Below are 19,528 nucleotides of genomic sequence, written 5' to 3'. Positions count from 1 at the left end.
AAAGCGCATAAATAGTGCAGACGATACATTCGACTTTCAAGCCAAAGCCCTGTCCTTGCGTCTGTTAGACAGAGGATACCCTATGGAGGTATTAGAAAAAGCCCTACAAAAAGCAAGAAAAACAGATCGAAACACACTCCTGAAAAAAAGTCACCGAAAACACACTAGATACAAAACTTCTGAAACTGATATTGTCCGCTTCTCCTTTTCATTTAAATTTAGCCCTCTGGCAGAAGTAATTAAAAAATCAATTTATTCCCATTGGGGACTAATAGAAAGAGACCCCACAATAAGAAATATCAGGTTACAAAAACCAATGGTCACATTCCAACGAACAAAGAATTTAAAAGATGTATTAGTGAGAAGTCATTTTTCTACCAATACTAAGAAATCAGAAAACTGGCTGAGAAAAATGCAAATAAATGGGAATTGCAAGTGTGGACACTGTAACTGGTGTGCACAATACCTCACACGGAAATACTTGAACATAGGAGCTGTCACAAGAGAAATCAAAGAACCTATGTGTTGCAAAACAAAATATATTGTTTATGCTATTATATGTGAATGCAAGCAATTCTACATAGGAAGCCCTATTAGAACAGTAAACGTCAGGTTTCTGGAACATGTCAAATCTATTAGTACAGGAAAAGGATCCCTGCGACTAATAGAACATATCAATACCATACACAATGGCGATACAAAAAAAACTTATGTTTACAGGTATACAAAAATAAAAATTAATAGAAGGATATGATAATGTCAAGAGATTACGTGAACTTGAGGCAAAATAGATACTTCGCACACAAGCACAAGAAAAAGTAGGTCTTAATGACCGAATAGACATGGGAGTCTTTCTATAGCATTGTGTGAAATAAAAAAATTTCAAGTAGAATTTTTATATATATGTTTGTATTTATTACACTTATTGAATCTGCAATTGCATCTTAATATTTGCACTACATTAGTTTCTACTTGTAAACTAATTTCCACTCACCTGTGTTCCACGTCACTAGAAGGAGAGTGCACTTAAAAGAGGAGTTCCCAGGTCAGAGGAAATGGTCTGTTGAAGTTTTTTTGGGAAGCAAACCGCTGTCACCAGCAATCTTACACACTGGCCTTCTGTGCTCGCCACGGCAAGCCACCACTATCCTGCTTTGATATGAATCATATGAAATAATGAAGCTTTCTCATAGCGCTGGGTGAGTGCCTTTGTCCTCTTCTACATTGAATTGTATTCACATGCTGCTGCTTCTCACAAATGAGCACCACCTGATAGCTGGAACCTCCACCGTCGATTAAACTCCCACATTTAGACTGATAGTACAAGTTAGCGTGCAGTACCTGCTGACTCTGTTCTATTCCATTACATGGTTCACACAGGGGAGGAACTGCTAAAAGTCATTCATCAAGAAATTGAATCATGGCTTACCCCACGAAAACTGTAAATGGGAACCATGGTGACCGACAACGGGAAGAACATCTTGTCTGCGCTGCGACAAGAAAGCCTGAGACATGCGCCCTGCATGGCAGACGTGTTCAATCTGGTTGTCAAGCGGTTCCTGAAGTGTTCCCCCCATCTGCAAGACATCCTAACAATGGGAAGGAAACTTTGCATGCAATTCATCCACTCGTACACCGCAAAGCACACCCTCCTTGAGCTTCAGCGTCAGAACAGTATCTCCCAACATAGTCTGATTTGCGACGTTTCCACACGTTGGAATCTCACCCTCCAATTGTAGGACCGACTATGCGACCGGAGAAAAGCCATCACCAATTTCTTGATGATCCAAGTGGATAGGGGGACTCCCCTGTGTATCAGCTCATGCGTGACACCTGCCGTTTGCTCAGGCCCTTTGAGGGAGCCACATTATGAGTCAGTTGCCAGGATAACAGGATGAACAATTTCATTCCACTGCTTCACCTACTACAACACGTATTGGAAACAATGGCTGGTCAGGGCACTGGAGACATGGAGTCTACATCTCACGGCCACATGAGCCTAGTGGGGGCTGAACTGGAGGAGGAGGGGGAGGGGCACAGTGGAGCACAGTTTAGGTTTTGCAAGATGGGTGGTTTTTCTAGTCATCTGACAGGAGAGGAGGAGCAGAAGGATCTAGAGGAGCTAGAGGGTTATGAGGAAGGCGAGACAGAGGACCCAGACACACCGTGGCAGTATGCAGTGGAGATCGAGGCAGGGAGTCCCTCCGAGTCACTTTCACAAATGGCACATTGCATGCTCACCTGCTTGCGTAGTGACCGCTGAATTGTCACCATTCAACAGCGGGATGACTTCTGGCTCTCCACCTTATTGGAACCTTGCTACTGGCACAAAATGGGGGCCTTTTTCACACCCACTGAGAGGGAGGACAAACTGACCAACTACAGAGACATCCTACGTAGTCAGTTGGCCTATGACATCTGCACCATAATCCATCCTCTCGCAGGTCTGACTTGGGGGGCCTTCTGCACTCACCTTCCACTGCCATGGCTGCTGGGGAGTGGTGGGGCGGTAGGAGCAGTACCAGCTCCATCAGTGGCAGCCTTAGTCTACAGTCGCTGATGAGAAACTTTCTTCACCCCCATAGTGTAACAACTTATCAGCCGCAAGTAGATCTGGAGCAGGACCTGAACCAGCAGGTGGTTGCATACCTTGACATGCCCATGCCAACACACCTTTAAGATCCGCTGGCCTTCTGGGCAGGCAAACTTGATTTGTGGCCGCAACTAGCAGAGTTTGCCCTGGAAAAGCTGTCCTGCCCGGCCAGTGGTGTGCCATCAGAGCGGGTGTTTAGTGTGGTGGGGGCCATAGTAACCCCAAGGAGAACTCATCTGTCCACGAAAAATGTGAAGAGACTGACCTTTGTGAAGATTAATCAGGCATGGATCAGTAGGGATTTCCACCCACCAATTCCTGATGCATCAGAGTAGATTGACCATGGTGCCACACCAACACTTCACAACTATGGATAGTGCTAAACATATTTAAGGTACTGCTCCCCAGTTACAGAAATTCCTTTGCATCAGATCACAAGTAAATATTGAGGATATGCATTATGTAATACTCAACTTTTCTTAGGAAAAAATATAGGTACCCCAAATTTTTGGGAAATCAAACAAATTGAAAGGTGTGCAAAAAACTCCATCTGCCACCTCACCACCAAGTATTGATGTGATGCAAAGACCTAAAAGGTGGAAGGGAACAACGTATGGTCCATTGTAACCGGGAATTTTTTACCCCCACCTGCTACAATGGACCATATGTTGTTCCCTTCCACCTTTTCGAGGAAAGTTTTACTCCTTTTAAAAAGGGCGGCCCCACACAGGAACCAATCCCTATTTCCATCTAAAAACCCTGGGAAATTGCAGTGTTTATAGGGGGAAATAGGGAGAGGTTCCTGTGTGGAGCTGTCCATTTTAGAGCGAGTAACACTTGCCAAGAAGGGAATTAATAATGCGAGAGTAGAGCCTTACAGGGGAAGTTTTTACCCCCACCGGTTACAATGGACCATACGTTGTTCCCTTCTACCTCTTAGAGGTCTTTGCATAAAATCAATACTTGGTGGTGTAGATGGCACCTGGTGTTTTTTGGTGCTTTTTGCACACCTTTCCTTTTGTTTGATAAAAAAAATAATAATTTGGGTCCATATATTTTATCCTAAGCATATTATTATTTTTTTTTTTTTTTCATTTTCCATATTACATAAAAAGAGAAAAAGAACACCAGGTCACTTTCAGGACTCCCGATGCTGCTGATGCCTTTGCTTTCTCATACTGCCACAATATGTTCTCCTCATGCTGATTCCAGCTCCAGGCTGTCTCATTCTGCCACCATATGTTCTCCTCATGCTGCTACCACCTCCAAGCTGCCTTATTCTGCAACTATATGGTCTCCTCATGCTTCCGCCACCTCCAGGCTGTCATTCAGCCACTATATGGTCTCCTCATGCTGCTGCCAACTCCAGGCTGTGTCACTGTACCGCCATGTGGTCTCCTCATGTTGCTGTCACATAAAAAAAAAAAAATTAATTGTGAGGCCATATGGTCTCGTCAGACTGTTGCCACCTCCAGGCTGGTCATTCAGCCACTATATGGTCTCCTCATGCTGCCGCCACCTTCAGGCTGTGTCATTCATCCACTATATGGTCTCCTCATGCTGCCGCCACCTCCACGCTGTGTCATTCAGCCACTAAATGGTCTCCTCATGCTGCTGCCAACTCCACACTGTGTCATTCAGCCACTATGTGATCTCCTCATGCTGCCGCCAACTCCAGGCTGTGTCATTCAGCTACTATATGGTCTTGTCATGCTGCCTCCAACTCTACACTGTCTCATTCAGCCACTATATGGTCTCCTCATGCTTCTGCCACCTCCAGGCTGTGTCGCTATACTGCAATGTGGTCTCCTCATGCTGCTGGCGTATTAAATAAAACATTTTAGGTTCATCTGTTTGAAATCTTCAATTTAAATGTAAAAAAATATCTTTGATCTTTTCAATTGTGAGGTATGGTATGGTCTCGTCAGGCTGTTGCCAAATCCAGGCTGGGTCATTTGGCCACTATATGGTCTCCTCATGCTGCTGCCACCTCCAGGCTGTGTCATTCAGCCACTATATGGTATCCTCATTCTGCCGCCACCTCCACACTGTGTCATTCAGTCACTATATGGTCTCCTCATGCTGCCGCCACCTCCACGCTGTGTCATTCAGGCACTATATGGTCTCCTCATACTGCCAACACCTCCACGCTGTGTCATTCAGCCACTATAAGGTCTCCTCATACTGATGCCACCTCCAGGCTCTGACATTGTGCTGCTCTGCGACAGGGATTCTAATAGCGACACCTCTAATCTACATGTCATAGTGAGTAACAGTATTATTTCACTAACCCAGCACACACCTTATGCGTGTTACAGAAAGGCAAAGTGTTCTACACCACTATTGAGGCTATCTGTAGGCCAGAAATATCCGGTTTTAACACAGATTTGCCCCGAATAAATTCGGATCAAACCAAATTTCTTCCAAAAATCCTGCAAATCGTTCTGAATTGAATTTTCCAAAAATTTGCTCATCTCTGCCTATTATCATGGGACCAATGAAGTAATGTCTCTCCTTGACAAAAGCATCGTAAAGTTGTGTGCAGACTTATAGCTCATTCATGCTCAATTGGGAATTTAAAAAAAAACTGCTCTCTGATTACCTCTTTAAAAAGTAGCTTCCCCTTCAAGTCAGTGTCTAACTATTATAAGAAATCTTAGAACATGACTAGGGATTTAAGTCAAGCTGAACAATCCTTCAGAAGGAGATTATACCCATCTGTAGACAGCTTTTTTGGGGTACTTGCTACCCATCACTATAGAGCAAGATGATGGCTGGCTGTAGATAAGCCTATCATTGTAGGACTAGAAGGATAATGTCTTGTGATGACTTATAGACCATTTACGCTTCACTAGGAATTTGGGGAAGAAGGAAATGCTAAGCAGTTTTTTGACACTACATTTGAGAGGTAAATTTTCCTTCAAGTTCGTTTCTGACTGATATGAAGCCTTAGAACATGACTGGGGATTTAAGGAGAGCCAGGCATTTTTCCAGAAGGTAGCATCATAGAGCCGCTTTGCATATCCTTCTTTCCAGAATTCCCAGTGGAGTCTCCACACATATTTATGGTATTCTCTACACAAGGAGAAAAATCATCCCTTTAGTCCCAGTAAAAGGAAAATGCACACTGTAAAGTCACACTATAGGGATAACCAGCTCAGTGGGGTTACAGCCCAGGAATTCAAAAAAAGTCACCATGTACATTGGGACATCACACCATAGTAAAATAAACAATTCTATCAATTGCAGGCACAAAAATGTCCAAGTACTGTATTGTTGTGATGTCATAGTGTGACGACATGTAGGCCACCAAAAGCCGGAAAGCCAAGCAGAAGTTATATTTAAAAAAACAAAAAAAAAACAAAGCTCACTTAAGTTTTTTTTTAACTGTACTAAAGGTGTCAATGGAAATGAACCCTTTTAGTTTTTTGGCACTACAGCAGATGCATTGCCTGCTACCCTGGTAGTTGCAATATGATGAACTGTCTCTCTAGTAAGGACTCTGCTCATGTTAAAAATAATTTTGTGGCAAATGGAAAATTGTGCCTCTCATGTACAGTAGAGGGAAAATCCCACGTTAAAGCTTCTTTGTCAATTTCATTTCTTTGTTATAAGGGGAAAATCCTGTAATCTAAGCCTATGGCAGTGAGACAGTGATAAACAGTGCTCCTTCATAAACCAAGGCCAAACTTTTGACAAGTGCTGACTGGCGACAGAGAATAGTGTCAGCCAATATTATGGATAAGTATATCAGCCGTGTCAGTCCTGACAACAATATATCATAGGAACAGGTGAGACAAAGCACATCTTATACTTATGGAATGCAATGAATACTAAACTCAATGGGGGTGAGGGGGTCTTGATCAAAGTTGAGATCTAATAAAGAGGGTTTAAGAGAGATTGATGGCATGAAGTTGCCTGAATAAACTGGTATATGTAAAATTTACAGTCGGTCAATAGAAATCCTACTGTAGAAGCCTGAGGAACAATTTAATTACATGCAGAGCTTTCAGAGTATAATTTATTATAAATGCTCCACAAATCCTTCATCCGACATAATTTATGGTGTCTGTTTTTCAGTGAGATAAAATAAATATGACCCAGACGTTTCTTGTTTATTTCATATTTCGACTACAGCTTTGTAAAAGTCACATAATTGTAGGGTTTTCATCTATACACAAGACATAACAATAATACAAGTGCACAGTGAATGATACTTTAAATTAGTGGAAACTTGTTACCTGCAGCGTATAAGCTGTTGTATGCTTGCAGTTGTAGTTCTACAACAGATTGGAGACCACTGCTTTAAATAGTGGCTATGCCTTAAAGTGCAAATCCAGCCTTCCGGTTCCACTGCCGGTTTGTGAGTAGCACAGGACCGGAGTTCCCGCACCCCAGACCTCATCGCCGCACTGTACCGCCAGCCAGAAGGGGTCCTTACCTGCACCTTCTGCGGGCTCACAGTCACTCCCTGTGGCTATGGAAATTCCTGACAGCCAGCCGCTGTACTACCCGCCCCCCTTTAACTTCCCCCTTGGTGGGAGCCTCATAGGTTTCCTTCGCCTCTACAATGGATCTACAGACCCTGGCGGTTACCCTGGTCAAGCTGATTACCCCTAATATACAGCTGACTCTTGAAAACAACATGTGCTCCACGTTAACTCAACTACAGGTGGATCTAGGTGTTCAGACAGGCCGTCTGGATGAGGCAGAACAGCGCATTATCGCTCTGGAAGATGAAAACAGTGGTCTAGCTAAAACCTCTGTTACGTCAATGAGAAGCTAGAAGTTGTGGAAAACAGATCACGCCGTAACAATTTACGCATTGCAGGGGTCAGTGAATCTCTTCCCCCTTCTTACCTACAGGACTTCTGTGAAAGCGATTTACCCTAAGCCCTTGGTCTTGCACATAAATGCAGGGTTGAGCAGGCTCATCGACTAGGAAGGCCCCAGTCAACCCCCTCACAGTCTCGGCAGGTGGAAGATTGCCGCCCGCGGCAGATCATATTCAAACTGCTGGACTATAACGACAAAATGGAGCTTACAGAAAACACTCCTCTCCTCTCACTTTCCGCAATAAAAAAATAATGCTCTTTGAGGACTTTTCTGCTGAAATTGCCAAGCGCCCGAGGGCATATGGTAAAATTTGCACTCAACTGTTCAAGGCAAAAAGACATTTCCAACTCCAGTAAACTGCTGTTTTGAAGGTGTTCCACCCAGATGGGTCCTTTTCCACAAATTCAACTCCGGCCATGGCGGATGCCACTCTACAGGAATTATTGAGGGAGTCTGCCCACCCTGCCTGCTCTCCTTCTCACCACACACCATCTCCCAGAGACCGGAATGAACTATCTCATAATCCCTCTCGACGCAGATCAAGGCACACGAGATGTCCGGGCGAATCCAGAAAGCGCCGCAAGTCGGTGGAGAGGCGTAGTAGGAGTAGAAGCAGCCAATCTTCCTCTCCATGGGAGATGCATCACTCTTAGGTGGCTTCAGTTGATATGGGCCCACAGGGTCACTTTTCTCATAATTCTTGGGGATAGTGTTTTGTAATGCCTTATGTAGTTATTGCTTTTTGATGTTATCTATTATATATGTGTTGACATTCGCTGCTCTTACACGCTGGTAGTCATATTACAAGTCTACCTCTTCTGCCCCTCTTTCTTTTTCAGTTATCCTGGGCCTTTGCTCTCTTGGGTCCCTTACCCAAATTTATGACCGTTCTCATTCCATTCTGGGGATTGGTCTACCTGGTTGTTTTTGTTTCCCCGTTATTGCTCTCCTCCTGGTTTCTTTTCTTTGCCTTTCTATTCTGGTCTCCCTTCCCCACCTTTGTGCATTTACATAGATGCTTAGTCCACTTTAATCTCTATCTTCAGTTCATTGACTGCTCCCTCCATTGTCCCCTCTTCTCCTTCTCCCCCATGTTCCACCCGTGTCCGCTCTGCTCCCCTATGTCTGGTACATTTTAGTCGTCCATTGTCTGGTCCAGTTTTCCGCATCTCCTCCTTGCCCCCAGGGGGCTGTTAGTTAGCCATGTGTAAGATAGTGACGTGCAATGTCAAGAGCTTGGGCTCACCTCACAAGTGCATGAAAATTCAGCATTTCCTGAAATGCCTGCATCCGGACATCTTCGGGAGACTCATCTGACGGAGCCGGATTTCCAGAGGATGCAGAAGCTCTGGGTGGGTGGGCAAGGTACTGGGCAGCCCAGCACTGGAGGGCAGATCTGGAGTTTTAGCATTGATTAGTAAATCGTTCCCGCACCGTGTTCTCCTACATGAGGGGCGCTTCTCACATTTACAACTAGTTCATAATGGTGACACTTTTCCTATATATAATGTTTATGCACCTAATGGTGATAACTCTTACTTCTTTGCATCCCTAACAGATACAGTTAATGGCTCTAGTGGTCCGCTCACCATCCTGGGAGGGGACCTGAATACCATGGTCAACCCGCTACTGGACAGGAGTTGCTCAGTCATTCCTTCTACCTCTCCACGCCAGAGTGACAAAGTCCTCCCTCACTTTCTGACGCACAAGGGACTGCTAGACTCTTGTCGACATTTACACCCTCACGGTCATGAGTACACGCAAATATAGATCACATTTTGAGGCAGATTTATTTAGACAGGGCAATAAGGCGAGTCACTTAATTGTGCGTATAGCGAAGGGATCGTACATGACCGTACACGTTCTAGCGTTGCATGACTCGACAGGGCACAAAACACACGACCGGCACTCCATTAACAATGTATTGGGCTCCTATTAAGCTGCTCTTTATTCTTTCCCCTCACCCCAACTGATGAAGTGGCGAAATTTCTAGGGAAGCTGACCTTACCATCTTTGTCCGATGAGCAGCATCAGTAACTCAATGTAGATGTTACGCTAGAGAAAGTGGTGGCTGTGAAAGCACCAGGACCAGATGGCTGTCCGAGGGAATTTTACAAACCCTTAGTAGACCAGGTATCACGCCCCATTGTGGCATATTTTAATGAAATATTACATACTGGGGTACTCTCTTCGGCGGCAAAGCTAGCTTATATTAAGGAACTCCCTAAGCCTGGCAAGGACCCCTTGGAGCCGGGCTCCAATCGCCTGGCCAGGATGCTGGCTGATCGCCTTGCTAAGTTTCTGCCGTCCCTTGTTGGTGACCACCAGGTGGGATTCGTGAAGTCCCGTTTCTGCTTTCTAAATGGATGCCCTTGCATGACCATCCAGAATTCCCACATCTGTTCCCTGTGGCTTAGACTTTGGCTCTATAAATGGGTTTGGATGGTGAGGCGACTGATCCATAGTGTTGACCACAGATGGCTCTCCCCGGGGGAAATGCTCAATATGTTAGACCTTCCCTGGTCTCATACTCTATATGCCAACCAGGTTCCCACCTTTTGCTCCTCTTGATTGCGGGATCTATTGAAGGAAGCCCTAACTCATATTTTAGATGACATCATAGGTAGTGTACCCGAGAGACGATCGATTTCCGATTTGTATGTAGTATTCCGTAACCGCTTTCTAAAACTCAACCCCAAACATGTGTTCCGCACATGAGAGCGGTGGACAGAAGATACTGACATTACAGACATAGTCCATGCAGACATACAGACATTTCATGGTGGCCCATGCTGCCATATATGGTTTTAACGTTTTGTCCTCTCCATCTTTCCCAGACAGGATCACTCACTGCCCTAAGTGTTGTACCCCACTCACAAATTTGTATAATGGAGTCTGGGAATGCCCTCACTCAGTTGATTACTGGCGCCTTGTAAAGTTGTACATATGGGGTCATTGTGAGGTGCGGGTCCCATTCACACTACAGTCACTGATATTCCACCAATTATGACCACCAGAGGGAGGAGGGGAGGGGGATACGAGGTATCCCCGGTTTATACATGTTGTCCTGCTAGTTGCATTGTGCGCCGTCTGTTCGCTAGATGGTTAGATTCAACCACTCCAGATTCATCCACTCAATACATAATACTCAACAATACTCAATAATACATTTATTTTATTTATTTTTCTATTTTAATCATCCTGGCATCAGCTGGAGAGGGGAGGTGATGAAAGGGTGTGCAGGTGAGAGGGGGTGAGGATGTGGAGGAGGTGAGAGGGGGGGGGTTTGCAGGTGAGGGGGGGTGATGATGATGTGGAAGAGGGGGGAGGGATGATATGGAAGAGGGGGGGTGCTGATGTGAAAGAGGGAAGGGTGATGATGTGGAAGAGGGGGGTTGATGATGTGGACGAGGGGGGGTTGATGATGTTGAAGAGGGGGGTGATGATGTGAAAGAGGTGAGGGGGTGGTGAGGTGAAAGAGGTGAGGGGGGTGATGATGTGGAAGAGGTTAGAGGGGGGTGATGATGTGGAAGAGGTGAGGGGGGGTGATGATGTGGAAGAGGTGAGAGGGGGGTGGTGATGATGTGGAAGATGTTAGAGGGGGGTTGATGATGTGGAGGAGGTTAGAGGGGGGTGATGACGTGGAGGAGGTGAGGGGGGGTGATGATGTGGAAGAGGTGAGAGGGTGGTTATGATGATGAGGAGGAGAGAGGGGGTGATGATGTGGAGGAGGTGAGAGGGGGGTGATGATGTGGAGGAGGTGAGGGATGTTGATGATGTGGAAGAGGTGAGAGGGGGGTGATGATGTGGAGGAGGTGAGAGGGGGTGATGATGTGGAGGAGGTGAGAGGGGGGTGATGATGTGGAGGAGGTGAGAGGGTGGTGATAATGAGGAGGAGAGAGGGGGGTGATGATGTGGAAGAGGTGAGACGGGGTGATGATGTGGAGTAGGTGAGAGGGGGTGATGATGTGGAAGAGGTGAGAGGGGGGTGATGATGTGGAGGAGGTGAGAGGGTGGTGATAATGACGAGGAGGAGAGAGGGGGTGATGATGTGGAGGAGGTGAGAGGGGGGGCGGTGATGATGTGGAGGAGGTGAGGGGTGTGCATGCAGGTGAGAGGGGGTGATGATATGAAGGAGGTGAAGGGGGTGTAGATAAGAGGGGGGTGATGATGTGGAGGAAGTGTGGGGGAGGGTGTGCAGGTGAGGGGGGGGGATGATGTGGAGGAGCACTGGTTACTTCCCTACCTGGCTACCTAGCCAATTACCTACTTGGCTACTTCCATACCTGGCAACCTACCTACTGTAGTTACCTGTTTGTCTATTTGCCTACCTGGCAACCTATCTAGTTACCTACCTGGCTATTCCCCTACATGGTTACCTACCAAGTTACCTGCCAGGCTATTTCGCTACCTTAAACCTACCTAATTACCTGCCTGGCAACTTCCCTACCTGGCTTCCAACCTTACCACTTACCTACCACTTACCTACCTGGCTACCTACTTAGCTACTTTTCTACCTACCTATGAACCTCCATATCTACATAGCTACCTACCTAATTGGCTGCCTACCAACCTAGCTAGCTACCTATATCCAAGGCAGAACACCAAAGTATAAAGTGCAGAATTCAGTGGAGTTTATTTCATTCCAAACAGAGTTACAGAGCAGGCTATGATTTGTCGCTTCTAGTGCTTGACAAAGGGGAAGAAAAAGGTCACTGAAACACAGTCTGCTCTGTAACACTGTTTGAAATGGAATAAACACCACTGAATTCTGGACTTCTGGGGACTGCACTGGAAAAATGCAGAAACTAAGATGTTTGTCTTGCAGATGCTGCAGGGATGGGTTTTGGCTGGAAGAAGTCATCATGTCGGTCTGAACCAGATGGAGAACAGAAGGAAAGAGGATGATGCCGACCATAAAAGATGTCAATTGTGAGTCAGTTAATGTAACTGTATGTATATTATTGCGCGACATGACTGGGGTCTGTATTATGTGTGTTTGTGTGTGTGTGTGGAGGGGAGGGTCTGTATTATGGAGGTATCTCATTCTGGGGTCTGTATTATGGTGGGGTCTGATTCTGGGGTCTGTATTATGGTGGGGTCTGATCCTGGGGTCTGTATTATGGTGGGTGGTGATTCTGGGGTCTGTATTATGGTGGGTAGTGCTTCTGGGGTCTGTATTATGGTGGGTGGTGCTTCTAGGGTCTGTATTATGGTGGGGTCTGATTTTGGGGTCTGTATTATGGTGGGTGGTGATTTTGGGGTCTGCACTATGATGGGGTCTGTTTCAGGGGTCTGTATTATGGTGGGTGGTCATTCTGGGATCTGTATTATGGTGGGGTCTGATTCTGGGATATGTATTATGGTGGGTGTTGATTCTGGGGTCTGTATTATGGTGGGGTCTGATTCTAGGGTCTGTATTATGTTGAGGTCTGATTCTGGGGTCTGTATGTGGGGTCTGATTCTGTATTATGGTGGGGTCTGATATCGTGGGCAGTGATACTGGGGTCTGTATTATGGTGGGCGGTGATTCTGGGGTTTATATTATGGTGGCTGGTTATTCTGGGGTCTGTATTATGGTGGGTGGTGATTCTGGATTGTGTATTATGGTAGGTGGTGATTCTGGGGTCTGTATTATGGTGGGTGGTGATTCTGGGGTCTGTATTATGGTGGGGTCTGAATCTGGGGTCTGTATTATGGTGGTGTCTGTATTATGGTGGGTGGTGATTCTTGGGTCTGTATTATGGTGGGTGGTGATTCTTGGGTCTGTATTATGGTGGGTGGTGATTCTGGGGTGTGTATTATGGAGGGTGGTGATTCTTGGGTCTGTATTATGGTGGGTGGTGATTCTGGGGTGTTTATTATGGTGGGTGGTGATTCTTAGGTCTGTATTATGGTGGGTGGCGATTCTTGAGTCTGTATTATGGTGGGTGATGATTCTTGGGTCTGTATTATGGTGGGTGGTGATTCTGGGGTGTGTATTATGGTGGGTGGTGATTCTTGGGTCTGTATTATGTTGGGTGGTGATTCTGGGGTGTGTATTATGGTGGGTGGTGATTCTGGGGTCTGTATTATGGTGGGGTCTGATTCCGGGGTCTGTATTATGGTGGGTGGTGATTATTAGGTCTGTATTATGGTGGGTAGTGATTCTTGGGTCTGTATTATGGTGGGTAGTGATTGTGGGGTGTGTATTATGGTGGGTGGTGATTTTTAGGTCTGTATTATGGTGAGTGGCGATTCTTGAGTCTGTATTATGGTGGATGGTGATTATTAGGTCTGTATTATGGTGGGTGGTGATTCTTGGGTCTGTATTATGGTGGGTGGTGATTGTGGGGTCTGTATTATGGTGGGGTCTGATTCTGGGGTCTGTATTATGGTGAGTGGTGATTCTGGGGTCTGTATTATGGTGGGTGGTGATTCTGGGGTCTGTATTATGGAGGAGTCAGATTCTGGGGTCTGTATTATAGTGGGGTCTGATTCTGGGGTCTGTATTATGGTGGGTGGTGATTCTGGGGTCTGTATTATGGTGGGTGGTGATTCTGGGGTCTGTATTATGACAGGTGGTGATTCTGGGGTCTGTATTGTGGTGTGGACTGATTCTGGGGTTTGTATTATACAGGTCTGAGTTAAAATCGTTGTTCTCACTGTAAGGTCTTACAGCAAGAACAATATATAGGGACAATTGTGTAAAAAAAACCACCCTGTGATAAGCCACACCCCCACAAAACACACCTACAGCAAGCCACACTCATAACAAACCACACCCACAACAAGCCACACCAATGTGGTCGGCACACCAAGTGTCTTAAAAAAAAATGTGGGCACAGCATTACCAAAAGGTTGCCTACCCCTGCTCTAGGAACTCTAACATATACCTCACCTCAGAAGCTTTGTACTGAGACTAGGGAGTCTAATGACCAAAACTAAAAGCCTCATAGAAATTTATGCTGTGGTTTCTAGACATTAGATCCACTGTTGGGAAATCAGGAACCCTTCATATGTGCAAGAGGAGTAAGGGAAGTTAATTGGAAAAGAGATTCAAGAGGAGGAACCTAAAAAAGATCTCCTGCTGTCAATTTGTTTCAAAGACTTTCTGAAAATTCAAGACTGGTCAACTTAATGATGGCGATGATAATTCAATTTGGATTTGACCAAATGCAGTGGCAATCTTGGCAACCAAAAACATAAAATAGAAAAGTTTCCAATCTCCTCTAGTTGTCTCTGGCTTAGGAGCATTCAGTAATGCTTACTCCATTCTCTTTTTAAGGTAAACCCAAGTGACAAGAACATGAGGGATAAATGTGAATCCAGAAGTATTGCACATGGGGCAGTCCCATCATATGTGAAGCTTGGTTCCCCTTGTTTGGAATTCAAAAAAGCAAAGAGGGAAGGCTTATGAATACATTTTATACCACTCTAGTAGAGACCAGATACAATCTAAGTAAGACCTTCCAACCAGCCTCTTGGGTCCAACCCTTCAGTTCAAAGAATTAACCCAAATCCCAGACAGACATGTAGGGGTAATATTATTTTTTTAAGTAGCTTCAAACCCAAAGAAGGATCTGTAAGATGGAACCTAAGAGAACCCAATATGGAGCTTTAATGAGCTGCTTACTGCATCCACTGAAATGGGTGACTGGGCATTACATTAAGAAGGAAGCATCACCAAAAAAGAAAGCAGTGTATAGTCCCTCTAACACTTGGAGCTCCAGTGAGCTCTTGGTTAACCTTTTAGAATCATGATATTGATAATCATGTTTATATAGTGACCCGCCTCAATCCCCAATGATTATTATTGTGTATAAAGCCAACAAGGGCATACACATGATTAGGTGGCTATAATGGGGCCCTTGGAAAGAGGGGGTGCATTCCTAGATTATTTCATACACTGTGCTACTGAGTGGCAAGGACTTCTGCATGTTTCCTCTATCCAGAGGGGATGAATTGATCACAGAGTAATAAAAAGGACAAAGGGGGGTGATTTATCGAAAAATGTGTAGAGGAAAAGTTTACCAGTCACCAATAGCAACCAATCAGATCTTTTATTTTATTTTTCAGGAGCCTTTTTAAAAATGAAAAAAAGCAATCTGATTGGTTGCTATGGGCAACCGGTCAACTATTTATCTGCACAAGTTTGATAATCTCCCCTATAGAGTGGGAAATGCCCACTAGACCTTCCATTTTAGGTAGTAAAACCCAGTATCAAAGGGCTCTTTCGGAGCTCAGCTCACAGCGTCCGGAAGTTCATTACTCCGAACGCTGTGTGCGGGTTTCCATGTTCGTGGCCGCCAGACGTGACGTCTCGCCCGGCCCCTCGTGACGTCTCGCCCGCCCCCTCGTGACGTCTCGCCCGCCCCCTCAATGAAAGTCTAAGGGAAGGGGGCGCGACCGCTGCCACGCCCCCTTCCCATAGACTTTGGTAGAGGGGGCGGGCAAGACGTCACGAGGGGCCGGGCGTGACGTTACGTCCGGCGGCCGCGAACACGGAAGCCCTCACACAGCATTCGGAGTAATGAACCTCTGGACACTGTGAGCTGAGCTCCAAAAGTCAGGGCAGCGCACAACCCCTTTAAATGGTGAAGGGCTAGTAAACATTTTTGTGAAAGAACACAACTCTGTAGGACTCCATCTCTGCGACTTTGCTGTCTACAGCCAGTTTTGTAAGCCAGGTCTGGGCTGGTGTATGTTTGTCGTGTAATTGAAAGCTATGCGACAAATCTGCAACTTTTTGAGAATCGCACCATACAAATCTCTCAAGTAATTTTAGCAAAAAGTCACTCACTTTTTGGCAAAGGTGACAAATCTTCGAAAAATTTACATAAAAACTAGTGTAAAAGACTTGATAAATGTACTCCATAGAATGGAACCCATTTTGATATGAGACTCCTCTTCTATCTTAGTTTTTTTGTTTTGTGTTATTTTTTTTGTTGTTGACATTTTTACTCATTTTAATTTCCTATTGCTGTATATATATATATATATATATATATATATATATATATATATATATATAGCAATAGGAAATTATTAAATAATAGGAATACAGCCTTTGGCAAGGAATAATGCAAAAAACAAGTGTATATATATATAAATAATATTTATATAAATATACTTGTTTTTTGGATTATTATTTGCCAAAGCCTGTATTCCTATTATTTTGTTAACTGTATATAGCATTCTCACAGATGTATGCTATGACATTTATCTACATTGAATGAAGCCAGCAATTTACAAGCCTATTATTGTATCTAAATCCCCATGGACAAAATAAAGACATCTTGCTCCGATTTTTATTATCCTGAATATTTCATTGTGTACTTTATATTATTCAATATTTATTTATGCCTCGTATATTCCATATTCCACTTAGAACCTCAATAGGAATCAGTTTTAGATACAATATCCAATAATCCCCCATTATATACCACCTAATATATACAGTAACCATCTGTGACATTGTATTATGAGCATTTTCTTACAAACAGGCTAGCAATCCCTGTCCTAGAGGAATATATTTAAGGGGATATCAGTGAGATAATATATACCCAAGTCCTGGTAATATCAATAACAAAATGCGTTTACTAGCTCCAGATAGTGACTTCTCTGCATAGAGGCTATGAAACTCGGATACTGTAATGTTTTTACATAACCTTCTACATATACATTGTGTTTAACCATTTGTTGTCCAGGAGTATTTCACTTTTCATGTCACATTCACAGTCTCCAAAAATTTCAATTGGCATTACGGGCTAATGTTGATTATTTATGATTTTTTTTTTTATACTTCCTATTTCTTTGTTTTATAAAATTGGGAATGGATAGCCGCAGTTACCATAAAGCCCCTATTCCCTATTTATTTGCGAACACAATATTTTTATGTTTCTTCATATAGAGGTAATAAAAACATATAACCATGAAACATCCTTTTTATCAGCTGTGTACATAGAATAGTGAGGCACAAACTTAAAATCAAACTGGGCCCCATACAAGGGTATGTTCACACAGAGCAATGCCCACCTGGAAAATTTCCGGGAGGACCTCTTGTAGACAGTGGGTGCCGGCAGAATGTGTCAGGAACACTTAGAAATGTGCCGTCTAACTAGGCAGCAATGCATTTCTGAGTGGATTCCACCCAAAAAATTGATATGTAACTTGATTTGGTGGAGGCCGAAATCTGTATTTGCAGAGCAAATTCCGTTGTGTGCACGGTGCAGCAGAATGCTATTATAAATTAATGGGATTCTGATGCAACAGAATTTCAGAGCAGAATTTTTTAGGCGATTTTGTTGGAAATTCCATAGTGTAGCCTCCAAACAGCAAAGATGATAGAACTAACCAGGATTAGACTGCCTATCATCAATGGTCCTATAGGACCCACTTGACCTGATTTGGTGGCACACACTACTCACATTAGGCCAGTGGTCCCTAAACTGTGGACCTCCAGATGCTGCAAAACTACAATTCCCAGCATGCCCGAGAGTTGTCTGGAGGTCCACAGTTTGAAGACCACTGGCCTAGGCTATAGAGGAAAGCTTTGACGATCATAGCTGTTTGACCCCAACCAAAGAAGTTGCTCGGCCTTACAAAGATCAATAGATCTATTGCCTTTTTATTTACCTTCATAAAAAAAAATATAATAAAATAAATCTAAAAATAGTCATATCACAGAATGTGTTGCTGTTGTTTAGAATACCAGCAGGTACACTGCGAAATGTGTAATTTCCAAACAATTTTGATAACTACTTCTAAGGTTCTCAACCAATCCGTTTTCTGCCCACACTGTTCATGCAGTTAAAATAAGGTAGCATCGCAAATAAGTTATATTATGTGAAAATTCAATATTCTGCACTCTAGGCAATTTGAGATTACTTTTAAGAAGATGTCAGGAGATGGGCATAACACAGTATTGATTTGGTACTTGCCAATTTGCCGGCAATGCCAAATCTTCCACAATTTTAATGATCTGTAGGGTCAGTGGAGTGTACATTTTCCTTCTTTCCTATTGAAAATGTAATCTAAAAATAATGCACCATTAAAGATGGAGAGACCTTCTTGGAGAGACATGCATTGTTCCTTCTACGGTCTATGTCTGCCTTGATTGAAAATTCTAATCCAGAGCATCATGCGCTTCTTGGTAATGGCTTTTAACTATTTTAATTGGTTTTAAAGGAGCAATGCACACAGAATATATGTTTTTGACATATCATAGAGATGTGCCAGTAAAATACATTTAAATGGACACTGTTTTTAAAACTAATTGTTGTGTCCTAGTACTGTATTTCATACTGTACCTGGTATGCTGGGTCCCCAAAGTCAGAGTTCCTTAGTACCGTTGGGGTCCGCTTGCTGAGATAATCCCTGGTCACCTCTTTGTTCCTTAATTTTATGTGTTACATGTATATAATTAGTGTAATTGTATTTATCTATATAGTGTCTGCAGGACCTTAGGTAACATGACTAATGTTTCTACTGTGATGGTATGCTAAAGGACCTTCCAGCTCACGTGGGTAGTCACATGTTCTACCATAATCCTTTGTGTAAAGGACTGACAGTTGAGATGAACCAATCAGCTCAAGGCCAGCCCCTGCCCATATAAGGGAGCTGCCAGCCAATCCTTGCTCTCTTGTTCCTGATCATCTCTAGAGAAAGCATCACTCTGTACAATTCTTCAAGAGAACTTAGGCCTGAAGCCTAACAATCCCGCAACTTACTAACCAAATCCTCGCTAATGCTTGCGTGACTGCTGGACCTAAAACCAATCCCCTAAATCCAGCGGAACAGCGTAAATCAATCTCCAGAGCTTATACTCACAAGGTCCCAACCAACTGTCAGGATCCTCATGGACTGTACATATGTAAAGACTGTTCCTGTTTTACCTCTGCATAAAATCTGCAGTAAAGTTTCCTACAGTTCTCTGAATCTCCGGTTGTAGACAATCATTTATTCCTCCCTATCGTTCTTGGGACGGGTGGCGATAGGACAAGTATATGTTGAGGAGCCCTCACCCTGGTGTTACAACAGTTAGGGTTAAACCAGCACCCTTTCATCACTACACAGCTACACCCCACATACCCTATACCCTCACAAGCTTACCACATA

The 19,528-nt window shown here is 44.1% G+C and overlaps 1 long non-coding RNA gene across 1 annotated transcript in view; it reads right to left on the bottom strand.

Annotated features, from left to right (window-relative positions):
* The window catches only part of LOC130277667 (uncharacterized), a 70,341-nt gene extending 51,430 nt beyond the window's left edge, over positions 1 to 18,911 (bottom strand). The window contains exon 1 of the long non-coding RNA XR_008845515.1: positions 18,721 to 18,911. This is a non-coding gene — a long non-coding RNA (uncharacterized LOC130277667). The remainder of the gene's footprint in view (positions 1 to 18,720) is intronic.
* Between the last annotated feature and the right edge of the window lie 617 nt (positions 18,912 to 19,528).

The sequence above is a fragment of the Hyla sarda genome, chromosome 6 (assembly GCF_029499605.1).
Source record: "Hyla sarda isolate aHylSar1 chromosome 6, aHylSar1.hap1, whole genome shotgun sequence".
In the NCBI taxonomy this organism is placed as follows: Eukaryota; Metazoa; Chordata; class Amphibia; order Anura; family Hylidae; genus Hyla; species Hyla sarda.
This window is presented reverse-complemented; position numbering and strand designations above follow the sequence as displayed.